Raw genomic sequence first — 25,349 nt, 5'->3', positions numbered from 1 at the left:
ATACAATGAAGACACAATGAATCCTTTGGATGCTTCACTTATGAAGAACAGATAGAACCGTCCATCATGAACAAGATCACAAGAAGAATCCTTTTCAGGAGCTGAAGCTTTTGATCGACGGCATTGCATTGGCTACAGCCAGGTTCTCATCTGCCATTTCTGGAGAAATTCCCCTTCTGACATGTATGTTTCACAACTTGCCCAAGCTGTCAGGCAACCCCCAACCGCCACACCAGCCCTGCTACCCCATCCCTGCTAGACCCTGCCCCACAGCTGTAGCAGCAGGCTGGGGTGCACTGCAGACTTCCAGAGGGTGCAAACTGCATGAGGGTGTTTAGCCCACCACACTGCGACAAGCAAACTCCAGGCCTACTTAAACATGAGTCAGCAGACACCTTCAGACGTTTCAACATGTGTAACGACCTCACGCTTACAGCCGAACACGAAACCACAGCAAGATTTTCGTTCAGTCAGCACTTCTGATCGATGAGTGGAAACAGCTGAAATCACTAGGTGTAAAAGAAGCATGTAGCAGTTCATAGCGCTCTGCTGATCTAATCGTCTTCACAAGCTATGGAGTGGCAGTGGCACATGTGCTCACGTGTACGGTCTCACGTGCGACTTCCCATGCCCACTCACACGCTTTGAAGGCACCTTACATGGACAAACCCTGTAGTCAATCAATAATGTGACTGGCTCTGTTTGCCTTTAACAACCTTTTGTATGTATGAAGAAAAGAAATGTACATCCTCCCATTCATGAGTGAATCACATGGCTTCTTTAAAAGTGCTTTCGTGTGAAGACACACACACACACACACACACACACACACACATGAACACACACACGCACTCAGGGACAAGAGCTCAGATTTCAAAGATTTATTTTTGTGGTAATAGAGGAGCTTTAAATGGATGGCAAACAATGGGAAAACCTGAGTCTTACTCGGTTTAGCTGTGGCACTTCCTTGCCTTCTGAGGCACGGGGCCTGCTCCGACACCTCTCTGGCCCCTCCCAAACCCCCGTGCTGTTGCTGCTAAACTTTGTGCGCATTGAAATGCATGTTTTGACAACTTCGCATGTCGGTTGGTGTCAGGGGGCTCCAACCTTCTCCGTCACCACCCCAGTCTCACCTTTCAGGTTTTCTTTCACCTTATCTGCTTTCTTCCCCAGTGAGCTGAACGTGGTCTCTGTCTTCCTTCCTCAGGCCAATTAGGGACCATGACCTCCAGGGAGCGTGACCTGCTCCAGGAGTTTGTTTGGCAAAAAAAAAGCCAGTCAAAGATGAGATGTATCTGAGAGAATGTTTGTAAATCTATATAATCAATGCTATGAGGTATCAGAGGTATCACTATAATTGACTGACAAGTTGTAGGATTTCAAAATGGAGGCGATTTGGAAAATGAAAAGCAGTTTGAACTTTACAGATGTATTAATATGTGATTTTTCAACCTCTTTAATAGTTTCAGGTGTTTTAGAATGGGGAGGAGTCTTAATTAGGAGACTGGTATCTCCAGTGATGTGGCTGTGAATAATAATGACATGTACTTGTTGGGAAATTCAAATTGCTCCATTTTTATAATAAAATTTATTTTAAACATTGTGTTACTCTCACTCCAGTATTACTGTTTGTGAAGCCATTTTTGTTAGCTATCTTTCTTAGGTTCATTTAATTCACTTTCCTTTAATTCAGTCCTTGCTCAAACACTCAAATGTTCTGTTTTTGGAAAGCTTCAGTTCATTGTACAGTGCTGTGCATTTGAGTTTTTCCATTTTGACCATTTCTAAGATTACACAAGACCAAATTGGGACAAAAAGCACAGGGGTCTTAAAGTGTGGCATTTCTCTCTTCTGGAACAAGGGCTGGCCACCGTTAAGGGAATTCCACTAGTTTTGGTCAAAGACAGAAGATGTAGATTTTCCATGAACAAAAAACCCAAGCTACGTTCAGTATATGCCCCTTTGGACTTAATAGTCTTACACTACAGCCAAAACCAAAGTGGGGTAACATAGGTGAAGAGTGAAATTAATGAAAAGCAAAGGCTTAGATAAGACTGGTGTTAATGGTGTGGGTGATTGTGTCATTGCAGGACAGATGTCTCAGGGCTGCAACATCTTGAGGGCGGGGCTCCAGACATGTAGGTAGGTGGTGGGTGGCAACATGCCACACCTGGTTGTTTTGGGATGGCTTTGTCCCTGATGCTGACTCTTTAAGCTTCCTTTCCTGATACCTGAGGAGCTTTTTTAATCAAAAGAAAATTAATTTTGTCCTGCTTCCTTGGCCGTAACTATGATGGCCTGCACTCTTGGCCAGATTCACACCACATCGGGCTTGTCCTTAATCACACAGGAGAAGAAAGATGTCATAAATTTGCAAATATCTACTGCTGAACTAGGGATGTTTTTAGGGTCTTCAGATTTAAATGTGTGTTATGGACGAGGAGTGTTTGTGTTTGCCTGTTTGTACTGTTAATCCTTTTAGAAGGGTGCCTCATTTACATCCACAGCATTTGGCAGACACTCTTGTCCAGAGCAATTTACAGAAGTGCTTTGTAGTCTCTATCAAATCCATATACTCATGTAAGATTAGATAGGTTGGTGTTAAGTGTACTATCAGACTGAAGCCCTCACGAATGCCTCTAGAATTTCACATAACTGAGGATTATGATTTGTGATAATTGGTAGATTATGATTTGTGATAACTGAGAAATTATAATTTGTGATAATTGAGAGATTATGATTTGTGATAATTGGGGGTATTATGATTTGTGATAACTGGGAGATTATGTAACAAATTCTCTTTAATGAAAGCAAAAGAATACATGTAGCATTTACCTGGATTGCCAACTCTGCAAAACACATAAATAACACATTTTGACTAGTAAACGTTGTTTTCACGTGAACATCTTAGACCATACTCCCATTTCATTCCTTACTAGTAGGAAAGTAGAACTAGAACTAGATCTCTAGTTCAATTCCAGAATTATTTACACACACACACACACACACACACACACACACACACACACACACACACACACACACACACACACACACACACACACATACCCTCAACAAAGAGTTAAGTGCACAGCTTCACTCTTCAGCTATTGCTATCCTTCAGGGCTAATGAACTGAAGTGAGTGATTAGTCAGAGAAGTGTAGCTGTGATTCATTGCCCATCTGCTATTTCAGGGTCAAATGGCAGAACCCTGATATGTAGCAGTAGCTGAGTAGGATGATGCATTTTTCTCTTATGCGGATCAGTTCATCTGTTTAGCAGGTTAGCATTTCTTCTATGTGCTTGTATTGCAATGAGCGGAACACATTTTCAAATAATTTTCTTCTGATTTGGCCAAAGCTCCCTTCTTAAGGAAGGTGTGTGCTCCTTAAAAAGGGCAGCCCTTTTCCCGGGGTACATGCCCCAGATGATTCATGCCACAGCATGTGGAAAAGATTCTGAGATGTGAACCAGCTCGGTCAGTCTTTATAGAATTTACAGATTAAGGAGTTTGTTTGTTTGTTTGTTTGTTGGATTTGTTTATCTGACTGTCACCCGGCCCAAGGCTAGTGTCTAATCCCCTGCCTCATTCTGGCAGCTGCTTTTACTGAGCCATCTCACTTAGGTTTTTACCAAATACAGTGTCTGAGTGTGCTTGTAGTTTCAGTACAGCAGAAGGTGTTGCATTAGAAAATCACCTCCAACATCACAGCGTGTGAGATGCATGGGGACACTTCTCACTGGGAACGTCTCTTGTTGTCACTGATTTTTTTTTTGTTCCATTGTTCCATTATCATAATTTGCTGTGGCTGTCAGCTTTGCGAGCGCTCCACATAGACTGGGAGTTTGATAGGTCATTAGACACAGAGGTGCAGTAAGGTGGCTGAGGCGCATTTGTACATGCTTCACTTCCATAGGAGAGGGACCAATCAGAGCAAAGAAGCTGCCATGTTTTAGAAAAACACACTTTAAATTGTAATCAGTAAATCTATTCCACAAACATCTGTTACTCAATGTAACCTTTAGAAGGTGACACTGAGAAAAGAATTGTCCTTCACCAAAAATGTATGCACTACAGTAGCCAAAGGTATGTCTCTAAAAATGCCTACAATCATATTAAAAAGATAAGTTCTAGACAACCCACGGTACCAGTCTTATGATGGCATGAATTTGCTAGGCATTATGGGTAACCGAGTTCAGTTGCAGTGGATTGTTCCTGAAAAATGCTAATGTACTTGTAATAAGAAATAGTGACGAAGTTTATTATATTTATGGTACTCATTTAATTGTATTATAATGTTTATGAGTTTTCTGAACGTTGGAGGAATTTCCCTTTAAGTGTTTTCAATTCTCAGTTTCACTGCCGAATGTACAATTAAAATGATGAAGCACTGTGTGTGTGTGTGTGTGTGTGTGTGTGTGTGTGTGTGTGTGTGTGTGTCTGTCTGTCTGTCTCTGTGTGTGTGTGTGTGTGTGTGAGAGAGAGAGAGAGAGACACAGACAGACAGACAGACAGAGAGCAAGCATGTGTTTGTGTATTTGTGTGTGTGAGAGAGAAAGAAAGTGTGTGTGTGTGTGTGTGTGTGTGTGTGTGTAAGAGAGAGAGAGAGAGAGAGAGAGAGAGAGAGAGAGAGAGAGAGAGAGAGAGAGGCTGGATGTGTGTATGTGTGTTATCTTTCTGTCCGTTTTGATTCTTGGTGTATTCAAATTAGTGTGCATTACAACTAAACTAAAATATTTCAGATTGCATCCTGTCTGGAGTTTTTGGTTAATGGTTTTATGGATTTTGAAGAAATTAGTAGTCACAATTTTTACTTTGCTCTCTGCTTCCAACCTGTAATTAGTATTTTGTTACTGTCAGGCTGTTAAATTTTTATATGTGCAATACAATTATTTTTTATCATAGCAATATTTACATTAGCAAATCTATTACTCTGGTTTCTTAGTAATATTAATTTTTGTGAGATTATGACCTTCTAAAAAGTTGCTCATCCTCATCCAGTATCACAACTGATCTGATACTTAAAAATGTTTCTTTCTGTACTAATGAAACTCATATTACAGTTGAATTCCTGTAAATGTTCACATGTGATGTGAGGTTTCCTTCCATTCTATTTTTAGTGCCATTCATGGCAAAACCATGCTCCCTTTATTTCTCCAACCTCACAATAATTTATTGTAAATTTTGGTAGGGGACGTCCACAACACCATGTAATATAGTACACCATTTTTCTGGATAGTGACGTGAGCAGCATGAAATCAAACTTCATCGAGATTCTGTGTTTGAACTATAATAAGGAAAGAGACACTAAGGTCTGTAAATAAGATTTGGACCTCATTTTTTATTTTAAAGCTCTTTAGTTTTCCTCACACTTAACATTTTTGATCTTGTTGGAGCACATTCTATATTTACAGCATCTACATTCTAAATTTTACATTTACAGATTGGTTGTATTTGTCTATGCACAGATGTGTGTACATGTGTGTCCATGTATGTTATTGTGTACACGCGTGTGTGATTAAAAACTCTCATGTTAATTATCATGAGAATCCTTGGCTGAGAAGGTGACTCAGCACATCCACTGTGAGGGCACACTTTTGGGCTCTGATCGCGTTTCGGTTTCTTGGTTTGAAGCCGCTGCAGCTGTCTGCCACAGCTGAGCTTCATGTCCAGAGTTCCTCTGCCTCCCCAGTTCCTCTCAGTAGCACGTTCGTGCAGGAGTCTGCAGTGCCTGGATCTGGGGTTGGATCACACTGGGGTCCAGATATGTCACCCAGCCTCCTCTTTATTGTACTTATCTGTGTGTGTGTGTGTGTGTGTGTGTGTGTGTGTGTTTTATCTGTCTCTCAGGCCCGAGTCTTGATGCATTCAAATTAGTGTGCATTACAACTTAATTAAAAGGTTCCATATTACATGCTCCCTGGAGTTTTTGTTAATGGTGTTATGGATGTTGAAGAAATTAGCAGTCATGACAAGTGACTTTGCTCTCTGCATCTAGTCTGTAAACAGTGTGTGTGTGTGTGTGTGTGTTTTATCTGTCTCTCAGGCCCGAGTCTTGATGCATTCAAATTAGTGTGCATTACAACTTAATTAAAAGGTTCCATATTACATGCTCCCTGGAGTTTTTGTTAATGGTGTTATGGATGTTGAAGAAATTAGCAGTCATGACAAGTGACTTTGCTCTCTGCATCTAGTCTGTAAACAGTGTGTGTGTGTGTGTGTGTGTGTGTGTGTGTTTGTGTGTGTGTGTGTGTTTGTGTGTGTGTGTGTGTGTGTGTGTGTTTGTGTGTGTGTGTGTGTGTATGTGTGTGTGTGTTTGTTTGTGTGTGTGTGTGTGTGTGTGTTTGTGTGTGTGTGTGTGTGTGTGTGTGTGTTTGTGTGTGTGTGTGTGTGTGTTTGTGTGTGTGTGTGTGTGTGTGTGTATGTGTGTGTGTGTGTATGTGTGTGTGTGTGTGTGTGTGTGTTTGTGTATGTGTGTGTGTGTGTTTGTGTGTGTGTGTGTGTGTGTGTGTGTGTGTGTGTGTGTGTGTATGTGTGTGTGTGTGTGTGTGTATGTGTGTGTGTGTGTGTGTGTGTGTTTGTGTATGTGTGTGTGTGTGTGTTTGTGTGTGTGTGTGTGTATGTGTGTGTGTGTGTTTGTGTGTGTGTGTGTGTGTGTGTGTGTGTGTGTGTGTGTGTGTGTGTGATTTCTGCCTGAAGAGTAGCACTTCCCTATCCATCAGTCTTGCCAGGGATGTAGTGAAAGTGAATGATGAGACATAAGTGGCAGTTTGTGACTTTCATTCTCTTTTAGGAGGAAGAGACTCTTATTTGTGCCTTAGAGAGGAAACAGTATCCTTAAACAGGGCCTTCACAGAACCTTACAGTACAGGCAGTGAACACACATTCTGGCAGCTATAGTGGACTGCAGCAGCATAAAGCCCTTCCTGGGATTATGTCATCTTCTTTATATGTGCAAGTACATCCCTTTCCCTACTGCGAACCCTGGCCAAAGGGATGAGTTCAAAACACGCTTTTAAAAAAATCACTTCCTGTAGCCTTGCAGCAATCTTGAGTCCAGTTTGCATAGAGTCTGTGACTTATGACAAAGAAGTTTCTTTAAAGAATCCTGCCAACGAAACTGCGTGTCACTCTGTACCCATCCTGGGTCCTGGAAGCAGCTGGCAGGCTGGCCTTCTGATTGGACCATTCACAGGAAGTGTAGAAAGAGTCAGGAAAGCGCGGTGAGAGCCCTTGTTGTACTGCAAGTCGAGCGACTTTGGTTTAGCAGCTTATAAAAAAGGAAACATCTGTGTGTTTGCAGCACTGCTGCACCAGATCATGACAGCCAGCTCCCAGAGGGGAAGAACCCTGCTGCAACTCTGCCTGTGCCGAAGCAAATGCTGCTTACACACACCCACACCCACCCACACACACCCCGTTCTACATACACCACAGACCCTGCAGCAGGTGTGTGTGTGTGTGTGCATGCGTGAGTGTGTGTGTTTATGTGTGTGTGTGTGTTTCCATGGGTGAGTCTGTGGGTGTGTATGTGTGTGACATTTAAGTATGTGAGGTGGATAAATTCTCCTCCCCCAGACCACGTTTTTGTGTATATGTGGGTGAGTGGGTGTGTGTGCACGCATATACTTGTGTGAATGTGTGACCAGTGGAAGCTATGTTTGGTAATTCCAGTTAAAGACCAAGGGCATATTTAGCACAATTGCTGGTCAATAACCTTTTTTAAATTCCAGTTCAACTCTATGTCAATGCAGCCAAATGTACTAGCAGTATATGATCCATGGTCCAGTGCTCTAATACTTAGACCAGTTGCAGAGGACCTTTGGGATTACAGAGTGCAATATTTTATAGAGTAATGTAAATTACTTTATATAGTGCATTATATAGGATTATTAGATTAGGCAGATAGGCAGACAAGATTTTCCTGGCGGCAGTTCTGTAGTGCCACAGCACTACTGCAGTAGTTACTCCCTCCCCTTAGTGGTTAGTCCCGCCCCCCGTGGATAGTCCCTCCCCCCAGCACTTACTCCCTCCTCCCAGCTTCATGAATCTGGACTAATGCCTCCGCTAACTGCCAGCCCGTTCTCCAATGCTGAATTCGATTTGATTTAATTGAATTCCACAGGGGTTGATTCTTCAGCACTGTGACGTCCTGCTGCATCAATGTGAACATTCGAACCCAGCGTAAGTGCTATTTCGCTAGAGCATCGTCCCCTTGCTGCAGCCAGTCCTCCTGGATGCCAGAAGTAGCAAAGGCAGTGTCAGCTTCCCCAGGGATGAGGCTCTTTGACTGGGAAGAGAAGGCCAGATATGTGGGTCCTCTGGAAGTCCAGACTGCAGTTCTCTGAGATCTCGCTCAGGCACAGAAATAGTCCCTGCGTGGGTAGCTTCAGGCAGACATTAAAATAATAACAATAACAGCAACCTTTATACCAAAAAGGAAAGTGCAGGCCTTCTCCTTCCCAGATCTCGCAGTGGGAAGAATCGATGACTTTCTTCTCAGCGTTTCATGGGCTGCTCGGTTCCCTGGGGCATATATAGTATTAATAGGACTCCTGATAAACTGGCAGAGCCCTGGTCGCTTGTCCTGGAAGAGCAGCTCGTGTGAGCCCCTAGCCGAGGGATCGCAGAGGGGAGTGAGCTTTCCGGTCACCAGCCCTCATGCTGCCTTGCCCGTATCCTGTGTCTTTTGTATTCAGGACGTGTGACATGTGAGCGTGTGCAAAGGCAGTAACCCGAGCCCGGGCCTTTTCCAGTTGGCCCTGCGGCTTCCTGTTTCTGCTCTGTGTCGGGCGTGAGCCATGGGTCTAGCGCCCCCGGCATCATGCCCTGGGCGTGGGAGCGTACGCCGTCTTGGGTGGAGCCCCTCCTGCCGGTCACACCACATGAGAGCCAAGCACAAGTCCAGACTGGCCATGACTTTAGCCTGCAGCCTTCGCTGGTGTTTCTGCTGTTTTTGTGGTTACTAAAAGGGAGGAAAACCCCAGCTTGTGCATGGCAACTGTATTCAAGCTCAGACTGTATGTTGTTCCAGACCCTGTGGACTTCCATGAGACATTGTTGCTTAGCAGCAGTCAGATGTAGATATTATGGGATAGGCTAGCAGTGACCATGTGTTTAGATATGGAAGGTGCACATCTCAGCAGGCTATTGAAAAGATGTGATCTCAGTGGACCCTCCAGGAGAAAGGATGCAAACTCAAGGCTCGCAATCCTCATGACCCTCTCGGTCCCATGAAGTGCTTGAAGAGTTAGGAATGATGAAAGGATGAAGCGCGGCCTAACCTACCACATTCCAGAGCTCTTCCCAGCCCCCTGCAGCTGCTCTGTATCTCCCTTAGATGAGATGAACTCTGCTGAGAAGGACGGGCATCGCCCCTCGCTCCCAGCCCCTGTGCCCTCCACTGGGGCCTGGGCCGTACATACCGGCACACGGGAGGAGCAGGTCCCAGAGCGGGTGGCAGTCGGGTAGCCCACCCAGCTCTGTCGGCCCACCACGGCCTACCTTCCGCGTTCCAGGCCGGCTTCGGCTTGGGATCAAGGGCAGGCCGTGTGTCGGGGGAGCTGGCTAACAAGCACGGTGGCCCCGGCTGTGGCTTTCATGGTCTGGCCCAGGAGTGCACTTTCATCAGACGCTATTTCCTGCAGATAAGACCCAAGCTATTCCTCTGCTTGCCTTGTTACCCCCTTGTTACTTGCTGATGGGGGGGCTTAGGGACAGGGACAGTGAGAATGCGGGATGCGATTTAAACCAAACAAGCATACATCATTATCCCTCGGCTCAAAGTGGAATGTGGCCCATAACCAGTTATTTCCATTATCTTTAGTAAAGAGTGCATGCATCTGTATATCTGTAGAGTATGTACCCTGGTGCTGTGGTGCTGAGGGTGTGTATTGACTAGTTTTCCAACTGTGACATGGCTGCCCAGTGAAGTCTTTCTGCTTTGGCCCCAAGTGCCTTAATCGACGGTGCATTAAACTATTACTCTACTCACCCAAGACTTCACAAATTGTTTCCAGATTCAAAGAAAATCAGTTAAGGTAGTTTGCAGGCTACGATAGCAGTTATGTTCTAATATATACAGTCCTGCTCGCTGTCTCTCTTTTTCTCTCTCTCTCTCTCTCTCTCTCTCTCACTCTGTTTCTCTTTCTTCTCTCTCTTTCCTGTATCTCTCTTTCTTTCTTCTGTCTCTTTTCTCTCTCTCTTCTCTCTTTCTCTCTCTCTCTCTGTCATTCTGGTGTTTAGACTGCAGAAAGGCCACCATCATTCCTGTCCTCATACCTTATCGAAAAATGTTTGACCTTAAAGTGTATTGGCACGAGCGACATTCCCACAGCAAAAAATCTCATTTGGCCAAAGAAATCTCAAATATCAAGCTGGATATAATTAGATCCAGTACAGTATACAGCATACAGTATCTTCCCCAGTTTCCCAGTACTGGGCAAGGTGTAGCCCTGCAGAGTGTGTTCGGTTATGTGCCCTGCACATAATGCACCAGTAACGCATTGTTGAGCTGAGTTCAGTGTGCTGAGGCCCAGAAAACACAGTAACATGCCACAGTGTAGGTCAGGATCGGGACTGGAAAGCTCTGGAACACTGTTTTATCGGCCAGTACTTACTGTGCAATTCTTTGCGATATACTGCGTTTATGTACACTGTCAGTAAACATACATTATACATACATTACACTGGGTGAACTCAGCTGACCTGCCAGAGGAGCAGATCCCAGCGCATCCGTCCACGTGTCTGTGCTGTGATCCCGATCATTCATAAACGAGCTGGCAGCTCCAGCCGGCTGTCTTTTTATCTCCTGCCTCTGGTCATTAAGCTGGAATGAGGGACCATCTCAAACTCATCTCCCAGATAACCTCACGCCCTGTGGGGATGGCACTGTCAAAGCCCTGACAGCTCTCCTTCCTCCTGCTCTGTCTCTGTTTACTGGAAGCTTTCTCCACCCTCTCTCTTTCTCCATCTCTTTCTCCACCCTCCCTCTGCTGCTCTCTGTCTGCTTCACTGCTTCATTGGTCTGTGCTTTATCTCTTTGCTCTTTGTCTTATATTACCTTTCCTTCACAGACTCTCATTCTGTCTGTGTGCAAGTGTCTTTCTCTCTTCCACTTTTCGCACTGCCCTGCTTCAAAGATCCCCCTCTTAGCAAAGTGCCCTGCGCCATCCTGGCTCTGCACAATGTAAATATTGTAGAGGCTTTCTCATTACCTCACTGGGTATTTTTAGGTGTATCACCAAACGCGAGAGCAAGCCGAGGCTCCAAGCACACTGACTCACCAGCAGCATTGATCAGTAGCAAGAGAAGGCCTGAGCAAACGAAAGGAACCACATCCTAATTACTTTCTGAAGAAACTAAAACAACCACATCCTAATTGCTACAGCTGAACTGAGGTTGTATCAGTCCGACAATGGTAACCATTTCATAGAGTGCAGTGGCAATTCATAGAGGTGAATTTTCATACCAGAGTTTCAGATAAATGATTTTTCTTGTGTGAAAGGCTTAAATCAGACTACATACAAAAGGATGTTCTGTTTTCTGACACACTCAAAATGCATGACCAAACCATAGAGGTTGGATAGCGTTTTCCAATACAGGAAAATGTCAACCAACAGGACAGAACTGTAAATCCAGAGTCATAGTCTGAAAACATTCAGGATCAATACCAAAAAACAGAAACAAGTGCAGTAGGGATGTTAAAGCTCTCACCCATGACACAGAGGAGTCAGGAGACACAGGCAGTAAAGCTGTTTCTGTCATGCGCCTTGCATTGGCGTGTCTGGAGTTCTGCATATCTAACTATTGTTTTCAGCAACAATTAGTTTCGCATTAACCAGCAGTTATAGAATTCAATGTTGAATAGACTGTTATAGTCACATCTGGGAAAATAATCTTATGTTGCCTATGCAATTTCTTTCATTGCTGAATTAGCCTGATTATAGACACAGGGCAGCCAGATGTCCAGTTTTATGCTGGACAGGCCATTTTTTCAGTGCCTTGCCCTCTGTCTGGTAACGCCTCAACGGACAACTATTTAACATCTTTCTGGAATGACCTGGTAGTTGCTTTCCACTGATCAAATTTTATGTCAGTGGGTCACATACGTGTCAAAGTAAACGCATTGTATTTTTAACTTGGCACTTAGTACCTTATCTACCGATCTACCGGCTAACCGCAGAAAGTTTGCGCTCTAAATGCTATGCTAATCAATTAGAATGTTTGCAATGGTGTAAAAATACCAAAAAGAAGAATGACTTGAGTTCTCAGCACATCCTTTCCTTTTTGAAGAGTAGGAAAAATGAATTTTGTGCCTTCTGTACAAGAATACTGCAAGTAGATGCCAAGTTGCGTAAAAAATGTAATCATAGTCCACATTTCTAAATCAAATTGGTCAGCTTTGTTAGCTAATTAGGTCGGTTATGGTTTTTATTTTGTGTTGTAGTGCCATATCCTCCTCCTCCATATTTCCTCTTTTTAGAGATGAATAAAGTGCCTTAAATGGACACTAGCCACACTTCTGTATTCTTGTTCACGTTCTGATGAACCGTTTGCCGAGTCGTCTACCCTCCTCTCTCGCTCTTTCTCCCTCACGTGCGACTTTTGTCGGCCTGTCCCTGGCAGCAAAGCCATCTCACAAGAGATCAGAGCCACCACGCTACTCCTGCTGCACTCTGCTGCCACGCCCTTTCCCTCTGCACGAGTCTTCCGCACGAGGCTCAGTGAGCAGGGTGTTCCCAGCCCTCTTATCCAGGAAGAGACCACCTTCAACTGCTTCGCCTGGCCAGCGGATGACACACATCTGGGCTTCTGGGCCTGGAGCCAGCCTGGAGCCCGAGTCTTTCTGCCGCTGCTGCCGCTTCTGCTGAAGTCATCATCATCACTGTCACTGACGATGACATCGACGGATGCTCTTCTTCTTCTTCTTCTTCTTCTTCTTCTTCTTCTTCTTGGCTGTTTTCTCCTCAGACAGGAAGAGCCCATTTTCCAGTTCGCACTGTGCTTTCCAGAAGTGGAGTGAGAAAAGATGAAATGCAGCAGAGCTAAATGACAAAACAAGGGATGGTCAACCTTCCTCAAACTCTCATACAGCTTTTGTTTCAAACACCCTCTCAGCACAAAAGTTCATATAAGAAAGAACAGCTGATGTTTGTCTCTCCAGGTCTGCCCCCTCAGCAAAAATTCCCCAGTCTGCTTTTTCGAAGCAGTCCTACAGGGGAGAGGTTGCTTTCATAGTCCATACTTTGACTGTCTTAATGGATGGTCCCTGTCTACAGCTGAGTGGTTTATATGCTGGGATCAGGGAATGATCCCAGAATATAAATGAGACAGATGATCTGAGAGACCCAGGTGTGGCAGAGGGCTGGCTTTGTAAGCTTGTGATATATTGCATACATACTTTTGGAATTTGGGCTGATCAGACTTCAAGTTAGCATGATTAAAGTCTTCTGCTACAAAAATAATGCTGTCTGGTTATACCAACAGCTGCTGGCTAATGGAGTGGTGTAGCTTTTCCATGGTTAACCTAGTGTTAGTTTGCAGTGATATATAAACAGCTGTTATGTTGTCTCATGTAAACTCCCTGGGCAAGTAGAAAGGTCTTTACTGTAACATAAGGTACTCAATATCCAGGGACTCGTGAGTGTCTACGATTGAGGCGTTTACATGCATTTACACACGTTTACACCCATAAATTGTTGTTTATGTAGAAAAAAAAAGTCCAGCTCCTCTGCTCTTACAGGACCAAATAGTCCTATCCGATCGGAAGATGGCATGTCTCTCTAACTCGATAGCAGCGTCTGGGGTGCTCTGGTCCAGCCAAGTCTCTGTTATTGTCATCGCAAAATTATTCAGACTGTTTGAGGTAATCCTCAAGCGCAACTCTTCTAACTTTTTGTTAAGTGAGTAAGTGTTGGTGAGAAAAAGACGTCTGGCTTGTAGAGGTTAGCCTTTAGCTTAACGAGCAGCCTCCCTCTCTTTACTCCTCTTCCACTTTCTGTGCCTCCATCGTCTGCAGGGGGGATGGTGGGTTCTCCGCTCGCGGGGGAGGCCAGATCTCCCGAGGGAGGTACCAGGTAATATTGTCCAGAGTAGAGTCATTATTGCCCGCCACTCTTAGCAGTTTAGCTCTGCTGTGGTGTACATACATAAAAAATATACAGAAGAGACACAATAAAAACATAATAGCTGGCAAAACTCTGGGCTGGGCTGCTGTGTCTGGGCACGCTGCTGCCATTACGCCATTACCCTAGAACCTCTTAAGTGTCTGTATAAGGCATCAAGCTTACATGCAAACAATGTTTTACAAATGAAAATCATCAATACGTGCAAAATTAATGTATTTTTATATTTTAATTTGAATAATTTTATAATAAATTGGAGCATCATTTACCTTAGCTTAACTTGTTTGTCCTCCATATCATATTAACCTATCAAGAAGTGGAAGAGGACAGTCCTGTGAGTACATGCTTTAAATATGCAACATTGGAAGCCAAAAGTGACAGCAAATCTAACTCCTCGAAACTGGAATAATTTTCACACTGATTACATTCTCCCCTACAACCAGTCAACATCATGGATGACTGCTTACTAACTCAGGGAGGCAACATCACTCCCTGTAAGGCTTTCTCACATATAACAGTACCCACATTAGCCAACACCCAGGAAACCATTTACATATGTGCAGCAACTACAAGGTATGTTGATCTATGTGAGTGAAAGGTATTTGGATGTATCCCAGCATTAACTTGCTTGCTCATCCTAATTGCAGTAACAGGGCAATTCTGCCCTGAGGTTTGCAATTGAGAATGACTGTCTTCAGATTGCCCTGCAGGAACATCCCTCAAGTATCTACTGACTCCTCTGTCATGAGTGACAACTTCAACATCTTTACTTACTGACTCAACTGTGTCATGCTCAGAGTTTTCCTCTATGTTGACTAAACTGCCACCAGACACTAAAGTTGGTTCCGTGTCAAATTATTGTTGGAATTTGTGGTCATGTACCATTACTGGCATAGTTCCCCCATTAATTTTAGGCCTGGGAACATATATTTCACATAGATGAAGCTCTAACCTATTAACTATTTTCACTGGTTCCAGAGGTTGAACAGTGCAAGCTGTCCCTTGAATCTATTTTATTTTAAAGACAGCAGTGCTTCAAGCATCCAGAATTTTGTTCCTACCCAAAGGATGATGATTTAAGTAAACATGGTGTCCTACATCTTCTTATTTTTCAACAGAATAATGGCAGACACTTTTTGTTTTCTGAATATTCCCACTCGTGTGCCTCCCAGGGTCTTGCCTGATGTACAGTCTTGTTTCTTGTCTTGCTCCAAGCCAAGTATCCACAGGAAGATGAAGATCAGGAACAGAATAACTTCCTGATCGCTGACTGTTTGCGGCTTTCCTGCAAACCCCTGAATTGAGAGGGTGTCAGGAGCTACATTACTTCATCTAAGCCTATATTTCACCTTGAAATCAAATGCAACCCATTTTTGTTCAGTGGCTCCTAACTTTTCTCTTTTTAAATGGCAGAGCAGATTGTTATGACCCTTTTATGGCAACTTGCTGCTGTTATAACACAGCACCAAGACCAAACCGGTTCATGTCTGTCTCTAATATAAATCAGCAAGACCTAAAAGTGGCTGTGGTCATCTTTCCCTTTAGCTGCTCAGAGGCCGTATTACACTCTTCTGTCCACACATAGTGTAACAACCATCCTGCCTGCCTGTTTTTCTCCCTGTAAAGAATGATTCACAAGGTCATGCAATGGGCCTATTTGAGAAAACCCTTTGATGAATGTCTTTTAGTAACTACAAAAGCTCTGAAAGGATTTCAAGTCCTTCTCATTACTGGGACCTTTCAAGTCCTTTACCACTGCTACCTTGCTAGGGTCAGGTCCAATCCCCTCAGCAGATATACGATGCCCCAAAAAGCTGACTTCCTGTTCAAGAAAATTACATTTTTCCAAGTTGACCTTTAGACCCGTTTCCTCTAATTGTTTTAACAATCTCCAACCATTCCAGGTGCCCTTCAAAGCTTTGGGGAAAAAAATCAAGATATCATTGAGATAAACTAGCATAATTTGGAATGTGAGGTCACTCTTGGTAGCCCACAAGAGGCGGTGAAAAGTTGCTGGTCCATTGCACCAAACGGCATTTTTAAGTGCTCAGATAGTCCAAGGTGTAATAAATATTGTAATTTGTCTGTCTCTTTCATTCATAGTTACTTGGTGGTAGCCACTAGCTAGCTTGATGGTTGATAAATGTGCCAACCTTCAATGCATCACAGCTTCTGTCTGTCCTTGTCAGAGGGATGTGTCACACTGGTCTTAACGTTATGTCTACAGTAGTCAACACACAACTTGAGACTACAATCAGATTTGTGCACCAGTACTACAGGTAATGCATGGGCACTAGTCTCCTGGATTACACCCTTTATCAGGACCTCATGTGTTCTTTCTCTTCCTGGTGTATCATCTGTTTGCTGGATTTCATGTTGAACTTTGTGAGTATAGCCAACATCCCCATCCACTATGGCAACCATATTAGAATATTTCTCAAGGAGCACACCTAGTTTGGGCCGCTGCCCTTCTGTACCATCTACACATACTGCCTTAACAGTTTAGGTTGTTTATCAGATGGCTGAACTATTTGTGTATTGATTGTTACCTGCTCAATTTTAGTGGATATTACTATATATATAACCTTACTTTATAATCTGCTTGTGCATATTCTACAGGGGACAACATAGCTAACCTTGTTTTAGGTTGCAACCAGTAGACAGCCTGCACTGGAAACGGATAGCTGTGAGATGTTACCAATGTAGGTGGAACTGCTAGACCAGTAGGAAGAAGGGGGCTGACCAGTTTCAACAGAAACACATGCCCATTACCTTGCACCTCCGTCAATCCCCTAACTGTCACTGTAGTCACAGAAGAAACTGGAATATATGTGATGCCTCTACCAGCCACTTCAGCCAAATCAGTGTTCACTGAAATAGATACATTTTGCATTTGCTGAAAAACCTCTCCCCAGAATCTAGATGACCCCCTAAAGCTCTAATAAACTCTGTGACTAAGGGCATTTTCACACTAGAGCTTTTTTCTGGACCCAGGTCTACTTGCTTCATAAGTTCAGTCCCTTTGGTCAAGTGTGAAAGTAGTTTTCGAGCCCGGGAGCAGTTCAGGGTATCGATCTCTGGTCCCGTTGAATTCACTTGTCTGCAGTTCGCTTCCAGCAAGCTCTAGTGCAGGTGTGAAAGCAATCCGCTCCTGGCACTGCGTGTACAGCTGCATGATTGGTTCATTTTGAGTAATGTAACTGATTTGATTTATCAGGTTACTTTCCTTTTCAAATTTTGAGTATTTTCTGAGTAAATAAATGCATACTATTCAGACAAACTTTTAAAATCCATTTTTCTCAGGTACCTAAAATTTTTGCACAGCACTGTAAATATATTTTACAGGAAAAAAAAGCAATGTATAGATGTACAATGCAACAAAAATCTTCTCATACGAGAACGGCTCCTTGTTTGCAGGTGAAATTCCATGCATCCCAAAAGTTCTGTTCCTTGCTGCCTTGTGTGTGTTTGTATTGTGTTTGTATTCAAGCAAAAATAATTTTAAAAACTGCAAACTTTTGTTTATCATTTTACAGACCTGCAAATTGTGCAGTCGATTCGTGTTTTGGATAGAGTTATTGTGTGTGAAAGCAAACCAGCGATAATGAGCCCCTCCATTAAACGAGCCCAGAATCAGTCAAAGGTGCAGACTCAAGTGTTTTGAGTCTAATGACTAGGAAGCCACAATTGGGTAAGCATATTCCTGTAGTTCCCACATCCATTTCAAGATAACCTAAATATGGAATTTCACATAAGAGCCACCCAAATGTCTCTGCTCATCCTTCCGTCCTCCGGGAACCCTGAACATGACATCATGTCCTTGGACAAAGGGTTATAAGGAGGACTGATAGGGGGAAAAATGGAGAGAGCAGAGGTGGAAAGGAGGAAGGAAAGAAAAGAAAGAGAAAGGAAAGCGAAAAGGAAACGGACTTAGCCGCAGTCAAAAGTTGAGGGACCGGGGCTTTGATCAGAAAGGCTGCTCTCCTTCCGTTTTTCAACACTTTCTCTGTCCCTGTCTCTCTTGTGTTCACCCTCTCACTCTCTGCTTGGGTGGAATCTAATAAAGCTATGAGGCTAATGAAGTGAATTACTGCTCACACTGAGCAACGCAGCCCTGGACCCCTTTCATGTTCTCTCTGAGGCCTGGGCTTTCGTCACTGGCTCACAGGAACAGCTCCAGCAGCACAACACTGCTCAGGCTGAGTGCATGGTACCTGCTTGCAGGCCATATACCTTAGCACGTGGCTTTGAAGTGCCTGCAAGACGTCCGTTTCCTCTGTGCTCTTGAAAGTTGAAAGGAAGACTTGGTGAATGGGCCACAGGTAGAGAGAGCGAGAAAGACATATACAAATGCCCCAAAACCGAGCTTCTGGCAAGTGTCAAACACGTGCCTTGCTCGGGGAGGGGGGGAGCTACAGGGGATGGAAAACTGAGTGAGCAAAGTAAAAAAAAAAGAAACAGAGAGGCAAAGAGAGGAACACAGGGAGATTGAGAGACAGAGAGAAAATGAAAGCAGTGCTCTTTTTCTTGTTGTAGAATCTGTAGTGCTATCTGTCTGGTGCTGCTGACTGAGGCCACGCCCCTGAGCTCTTGTCTGAGTCTCGAGCATAGCCATCAATTCTAGCCCCTGTCACTCAGGGCCAGGGCACAGCAGCTGGACACAGGAAGCCTGAGCTCCATGGCTTCGTAGCCAATCAGCTGCCTCCAGCTGTCCTGCTCTCAAATGCATGTTGAAGATCGTGTCTGGTGCCCGCTGGTGACAGTAGTTCCTTCAGCCAGCCTTTCTTTCTCAGCTCTTCCTTCCTAAATTCTCAACTGTACAGACATCCGCCACACCCCCCACCCCCAAACAACTGACCTCTCCTCTGCTCTCTCTCTCTCTCTCTCTCTCTCTCTCTCTCTCTCTCTCTCTCTCTCTCCTTAGTTGGTAGCAGCCTCCACTTCCTTCCATTTAGATTCTTGCCCTTTTTCTTCCTCCTTTTCTTTCCTCTCTCCCTGCATTTTTTCCCTTCTATTTTTCTTTCTCTCTTCTGTCTTTCTTTCCATGCTTTTGTTACAGGTGTGGGTGGGTGGGGTTAGAGAGTGGCACGGCGGGGTGGGGTTTTGGTGATACCCAGCCTGTGTAGAGTGGGACCGGTGGTGGATCAAAGCAGCTCCCTGTAAAATGATCTGAATGAGCCTCCCATTAGCATCCATCAGGGTACCCTGAAAGCCTCCCCGCTTAGTCGAGGGGTCTGGGGGCCCCCCAAAGTGGAAGGCAGTCTGGGGAGAGAGAGAGAGGGAGGGAGAGAGAGAAAGAAAGAGGGAGAGAGGTGAGAGAGGCAGCTGGAAAGAGAGAGAGAGGGAGAAGGAGAGAGGGGAAGAACTGGGGAGTGGGGGTTACGTTAGAGGCCGCTAAGATGAGGACATGCAGGAATTGTTTTAAGATTCCCTTAACACACTGAGGCTATTTTTCCTTCTTTTTATTTCTCTCCTTTTCTTTGCTCTTTCTCTTTGATTCGCTCAGTCTCCCCAACATCCTTTTCCCTTAACTTGCCTCTCTCTCTCGCCCTCTTTCTCGCCCCGTCTTAGATTTCTCTGCAGCGTTGTCTGTAAGACGAGAATATCTCCATCTGTGTACCATCTCCTCTCAGCTCCACTATTCTCAGTCCATGATGGTTCTCCACCCACCGTCTCTGAAAGGGCCAGGGTTAGTGTGGACAGCAGGCGGGGGTACTGCACCGCTTATTTAAACTTCCTATCTGGTGCAACTGAGGTTCAAGCCATGTGCTTGCCTTAATTGTGCAGTGAGAGTGTTTTAGGAAGGGCAGACAATGCCACAACAGCGATAGTCGCATGTATGGTAAACCAGTTCGCCCATCTCCCCTGCATTACTGCGGGCAGAGCAGCCCATGTGGCAGTACAGTACAGAGGCTGTCACTAAAGTGATGTAACCTTAAGACCCTCCCAGGTTATACACCCTTAAAACACACACATAAAGGTATATTCTCTCTCTTGTTATGTCTCTCAACACACGCAAACGCAATTCCTGCGTGTACTTTAGGTTCAGTTATGCAAGAGTTTGTTGAGGCAGCTGTATACATCCGATATATATATATATATATATATATATATATATATATATATATATATATATATATATATATATATATATATATATAATTGGTGTGTGTGTGTTTGCATATAATATGCATATTGTTTATGTGTGTGTGTGTGTGTGTGTGTGTGTGTGTGTGTGTGTATGTGCATGTATATGAGTGTGTGTGTGCTTACGCCTGCCTGTTGCCATGAGGGCTGGATCCCACGTGGCCCTGCTGCATGTGCTCAGCTGTCCACACAGGGATCATCCTCCCAGCCTCTCAGGGAACAGGATGTGATCTCATCCGTTAAAAATCCAACCTATGTCGTTTGCCGCTCATGACTTAACCATCATGGAACTGCTTGGATTTTCTTGTGAAAATAAAAATTCCGTTTACTTACAAGGCTTACTGAGTTTGTTAACACTTTGGTAGAGTCTGCATGGACCCTTAACAGACCAGCACCTGGAGAAGAGCAGCAGCAAGTAAATGGCTGATTTTAGAGACACCTGTGTCCTAGTTTTCAGAAAGCATCATAGCAGCAACATCAGCAGGACCTGCTGGAGCAGTCATTGCACTGATTCTTTTTATAGCAGTCAAACAGAATGCACTGGTTTTCAGGGCCATACCTTGCCCCATGCTAATGACTTTGGACCAAGCCGTTAGATAGCTAGCTCTTTGCCCTGTGATGTTCCTGCTTTCCGAGAGTTCCACCGCTGCCACCGCTGTTCTGCAACTGTCGGACCAGCTGTTGAGGCTCGGCAGATGACGCCGCTGGGCCACTGTGAGACGTGTCAGCAGCAGGGTGAGTGCGGTCTCAGCTTCCTGTCTCGGGCCAAAGGGTCTCTGTCTTAGCCTACGCGCAAGATATATGGATCCACAGATGGCTGTGAAGCTCTCGGCTCGTGGGGCTCTGTGCCTCTGGCCCCCACTCTGTGCTTTCATTCAGTAGCTGCCGCAATTTTGTCACATGCTCTAAAATACAGTCTGTCATGCTAAGCCACGCTAGATCATGTTAGGCTACAATAGATCATGTTAGGGTACAACAGATCATGTTAGATTGCTGTAGAACATATCAGGTTGCAGTAGATCATGTTAAACTGTACTAGATCATGTTAGGCTACAACAAATCATGTTAGGTTGCAGTAGATCATATTAGGTTGCAGTAGATCATGTTAGGCTACAATAGATCATGTTCGGCTCCAGTAGATCATGTTAGGCTACAATACACCATGTTAGGTTGCAAGTAAATCATGCTAAACTGTAGGTTTCTGGGAAACGGCAAGTGTTTAATGCTGTGTTTAAACCCTCATCTAATGGGGTTTATCACAGTGACATACATAGTCTTGGTGCCTAAACTGTTGTCCAACTGCTATCTTAAGTCATCCATGGGTCATCGAGGGAGGGAGACTAACTGACTATGCTCTAATTGGGTGGGAGGGATTGGCCATGTTCCTTACTCTCCTGACAATATAATTTGTGTGTCAACAAATAATCTGTCTGATCTTGTATCCAGAGATGCACAGATATGTGTATTCTACTCCAAGTGTGCTGCAGTGCTTAATTATCTGGTATAACGGGTAGTTCAAAAAAGCATAGTTGCTGGCTCCCTGTACTTTAGAGAAAGGTGTGTGCATGTGTGTGCGTGTGTGTGTGCGTGTGTGTGTGTGTGTGTGTGAGAGAGCCTAGGCTGTGAGAAAATGGCCAAGTGCCCGTAAAAGGAGACAAACAAAACAGCACAATTATAGTCAGAGTGGGATGACTGGATGTATATTCCATGACAAGAGAATGCCTTGGAGGTTGTTCTTATGGTGGATTTCTTGTCTGCTGTAGATTGAGGAAACCTGCTCAGTGGTAGGGGCTGAAACCTGATGCACATACCAGCCTTATCTGAAGCCATTAAATTGTGGCGAGATTGATCTGTTCCCAAACACTTTAAGGAGCCCTGATTTGCATCTTTGCCTTGGGACAAACTGACATCTCTTCAGAAAAGAGATATTTTAAAAATATTTTCCTATCTTTTGCCAGAATGTGCCATTTGCTTACTATAAGAGCACATTAAATGCTGACAGTAAATTGCCATCTGCATCATTTAGTGCTGTGTTTCTAGAGCACAGTAGTACATCTGTGATCCAATATGAATCTTGCCTGGGGATAACTCTGAAAGAACTGTGCATGTAGTGTAATCGATAGACACAGGGGATTGCTTTTACAGTGCAATCCGATAACCTCATAACTTCAACACATGAAAAACGGATGACCGTAAAGTCAAGGTAGGAGGTACAGCCTACTTGTGTATCCTGCATGTGCGCCACTCTGTGGAATTCGCCTGGTGAAACTTGTACCCCCCGGGGACTCATCTGTTGTTTTGTCTAAGGGTCGCCTGGCTCTCCTACATGTTCTGTATGGGCACTAGCCCAGGATCCTATGCACAAAAAGTGTCTGAGCTCTGTGGCAGATAATTGCCTGCAGACGGCCATGCCACTTCGTGCACCCCCACGGTCGGCCGGGAGCTTTGGGCGAAGTAATGCCAGCACCTCCGTGCTCGAGTGAAGGCGGATGTCGTTAACCTGCCTCCCAGACTCCCTTGTTCTTCTCACATCCCCCATAATGTTCACTTGATTTATTCCCGATTGTTTGAAGCGAGGGACGGTGCTAAGCGGTCATCTGTAACAATCATTTTCACTGGCTCATTATCCTCAGGCCAAACAACCCCAAAAAGGCAATTTCCTTCTCAGGTTATTCATAAAACTGATCAATGGCAGAAGCCTGCAAAGCCTTTTTTTTTTCATTAAAAAAAAAAAAATCATTAGTCTCTCACTCACCCAATTCAGAACTTCCTTTACTTTTTGTTAGTAGGTCTTTTTCTCTAAGTTAAGAAGGCAGGTGTAGAGTAAGCAACCTGTAAGGTGTGAGGAATTGCTTGAGGGTAAACTCCTCTAGTGTGAAGGGTTTTCTCGTGATCGGCTCTGTACTGTATCTTATTTGCACGTGTATGCATCGAGCACTTGCCCAACTCTGTGGATCTCTGTACCTGAGCGGAAGCATATTCACGGGTGCACTCCACACAAGGTCTTCTTTTTATGTTCATGTAAGGGTCACAAGGACGATGGACGGATGTACTGGCCATGGCAAAATGCCTCTGTTATTTAAGTAAAGCCTAGATGAGCAGCTGAGGCAGGGTTTACCCGGAGCCCCCAACTGTTGGAGATACAAGAGCAGTTTCCTCATACCTTGGCTCGAGCTCCCGAATGACCTCTTTAATTTTTTCCAATAATAACCAAACTCCTTTACTCAGCGTTTAAAACAACTCTTTCTCTTCCTGTTATTCCCCCCTCCCTCCCCCTTCGCATTCTTTTCTTTGAAATTTCCACCCTTGTCATTCTGGCACGGCTAATGCTATCTCAGAGCTGAAACACAATCCCCCTCCGTAGGAAACGGCTAGGCCCAGCCAAACAGGGGGCCTGGGCCACTGAGAGACTGGGTGGGTGGCTATGAAGAGCTGGAAATTGGGGCACTGGGGGTGATTAGTGGTGGGCGTTTTGGGGGCGGAGCTGTCTGAGCGCATCACCAACACGCTTTACCATGTACTGTTACTTAGCATTTCAGCTTGCTCCGGTCAGAACTCCATTTGGTTTGCAGGTAGCACAGCTGGTATTCAAACCTCAATCCCTGCTAAGACGCGTCTCTGCATTGCTGAGGATGCAGTAAGCGGATATTACAGAACCATGATATGTTCCTATTAGTTCTTATATATACGTAGGATGTAAAAGTCACAGTCACTAACTTACCATAAATATGTACTTAATATTTCCTTCATGTCTTTGAAATGTCAAAGATGAGGAAAGAACATGTATTTGCTTGTCATGGATGAAATGCACACTTTTGTCCTCAGTCACATGTCATGTTTTAATAAGCAGTTATTATGGGATATTTATTTTCTTATGGGGTGTGGAAATCCAACCTGTTCGGGCAGTTGAGGCTCCGGCAGCCCACCAAGTCAGCCACTGCAGTGAGAATAAGTCAGTAAAACCACGACAAAAAGCATCTGGGAAGTGCTCTTCTGCCCCATTAAAGACTAGCAGGCCAACGGCTCTCCAGGAGGACAATGAAGGGAATTGACAGGGAGACACCTCCTATGGAGACAAATCATTTTGACAGGGTTCAAAGGGTTAATAAATATATTTCTGACTGTTTATGTGTAACTTCTCCAGTTCAAAGCTGTAACGGTACCCAATGTCTATTAACCTTTATTTTATTCTTTATATAAACAAAGTTTACATATTTTGTGGTTATCTTGGGAGCCACTCCGGTATTTAACCTGCTTGTACATCTATCATGTAACTCCTCAGTTGAATGAATGGGGCATACTGTATATTTTATGCAGGGGTGTGTAGTCTCTTAAGAACTGTACGCGTATTCACCAAGAGAGATAGAAAGTAACAGAAATGCTACACTAGCATACGTGACTCCAGTTCAAAGAGTAACAGAAGCTACAGGAACCTATAGGCTGTACATAACAGCTCCTAGGATGGTAGCCATACGCAGGGCAGGAAATGCTTGGCCTAGCACCCCAAGACCTTTCAAGAGCAGCTTGCTTATGTTAATGGTGTAATTGGGCATAATTAGGATTTGGCAAGTCGGACAGGCGACATGACCCGGAGGCCTTCTTCTGTCAGCCTTCCAGCATCATCAGCCCAGGGCTAAGTGCATAAGTTTCCTAACCCAAGGAATGTTTGAGTTCTTTGACATGATTTAGTCAAAGCCAAAAGCTGAAGGAAAGACTCTTGTGAATTTAGAGTGCGCCTTAAATGCTGTATTGACAAGTAATGATGTTTGTTTGATTTAGCGTTTTGGACTTCCATTTTTCATCTTCTCACGGGCCCATTTGTTCCTGATGAACTTGTGAACTTCTGAGTTCTTATGAGTCTTAAGAGTTTGGTTGCACTGAATTTAAATTAATTAATGTTTGCTCATTGGACACATATTATAAAATTCCATATTTGGGTTTGGAGCACTGGAGTCTATTTATTGGAATTTAGACACTGATTTAAATTCTAAATTCCAAACCTTGTGTTCTCCCTCAGTTATTCTGTACAGTGACTTTGTGCCTCAGTGCTTATGAAGTATCAGTAAACCGAGGG

General features: G+C 44.2%; 1 protein-coding gene across 1 annotated transcript in view; it reads left to right on the top strand.

The window, feature by feature from the left end:
• ccnd2a (cyclin D2, a) overlaps window positions 1-25,349 on the top strand; it is a 138,033-nt gene that overhangs the window by 76,585 nt on the left and 36,099 nt on the right. The window contains exon 2 of the mRNA XM_081699514.1: window positions 2,091-2,142. The gene's annotated coding sequence lies outside the window, so the exon portion shown is untranslated. The remainder of the gene's footprint in view (window positions 1-2,090; window positions 2,143-25,349) is intronic.

This window comes from Electrophorus electricus, chromosome 16 (assembly GCF_041902795.1).
Source record: "Electrophorus electricus isolate QZ-2024a chromosome 16, ASM4190279v1, whole genome shotgun sequence".
In the NCBI taxonomy this organism is placed as follows: domain Eukaryota; kingdom Metazoa; phylum Chordata; class Actinopteri; order Gymnotiformes; family Gymnotidae; genus Electrophorus; species Electrophorus electricus.
Note: the sequence above shows the minus strand (reverse complement) of the source record. Positions and strands in the feature narration are given on the sequence as shown.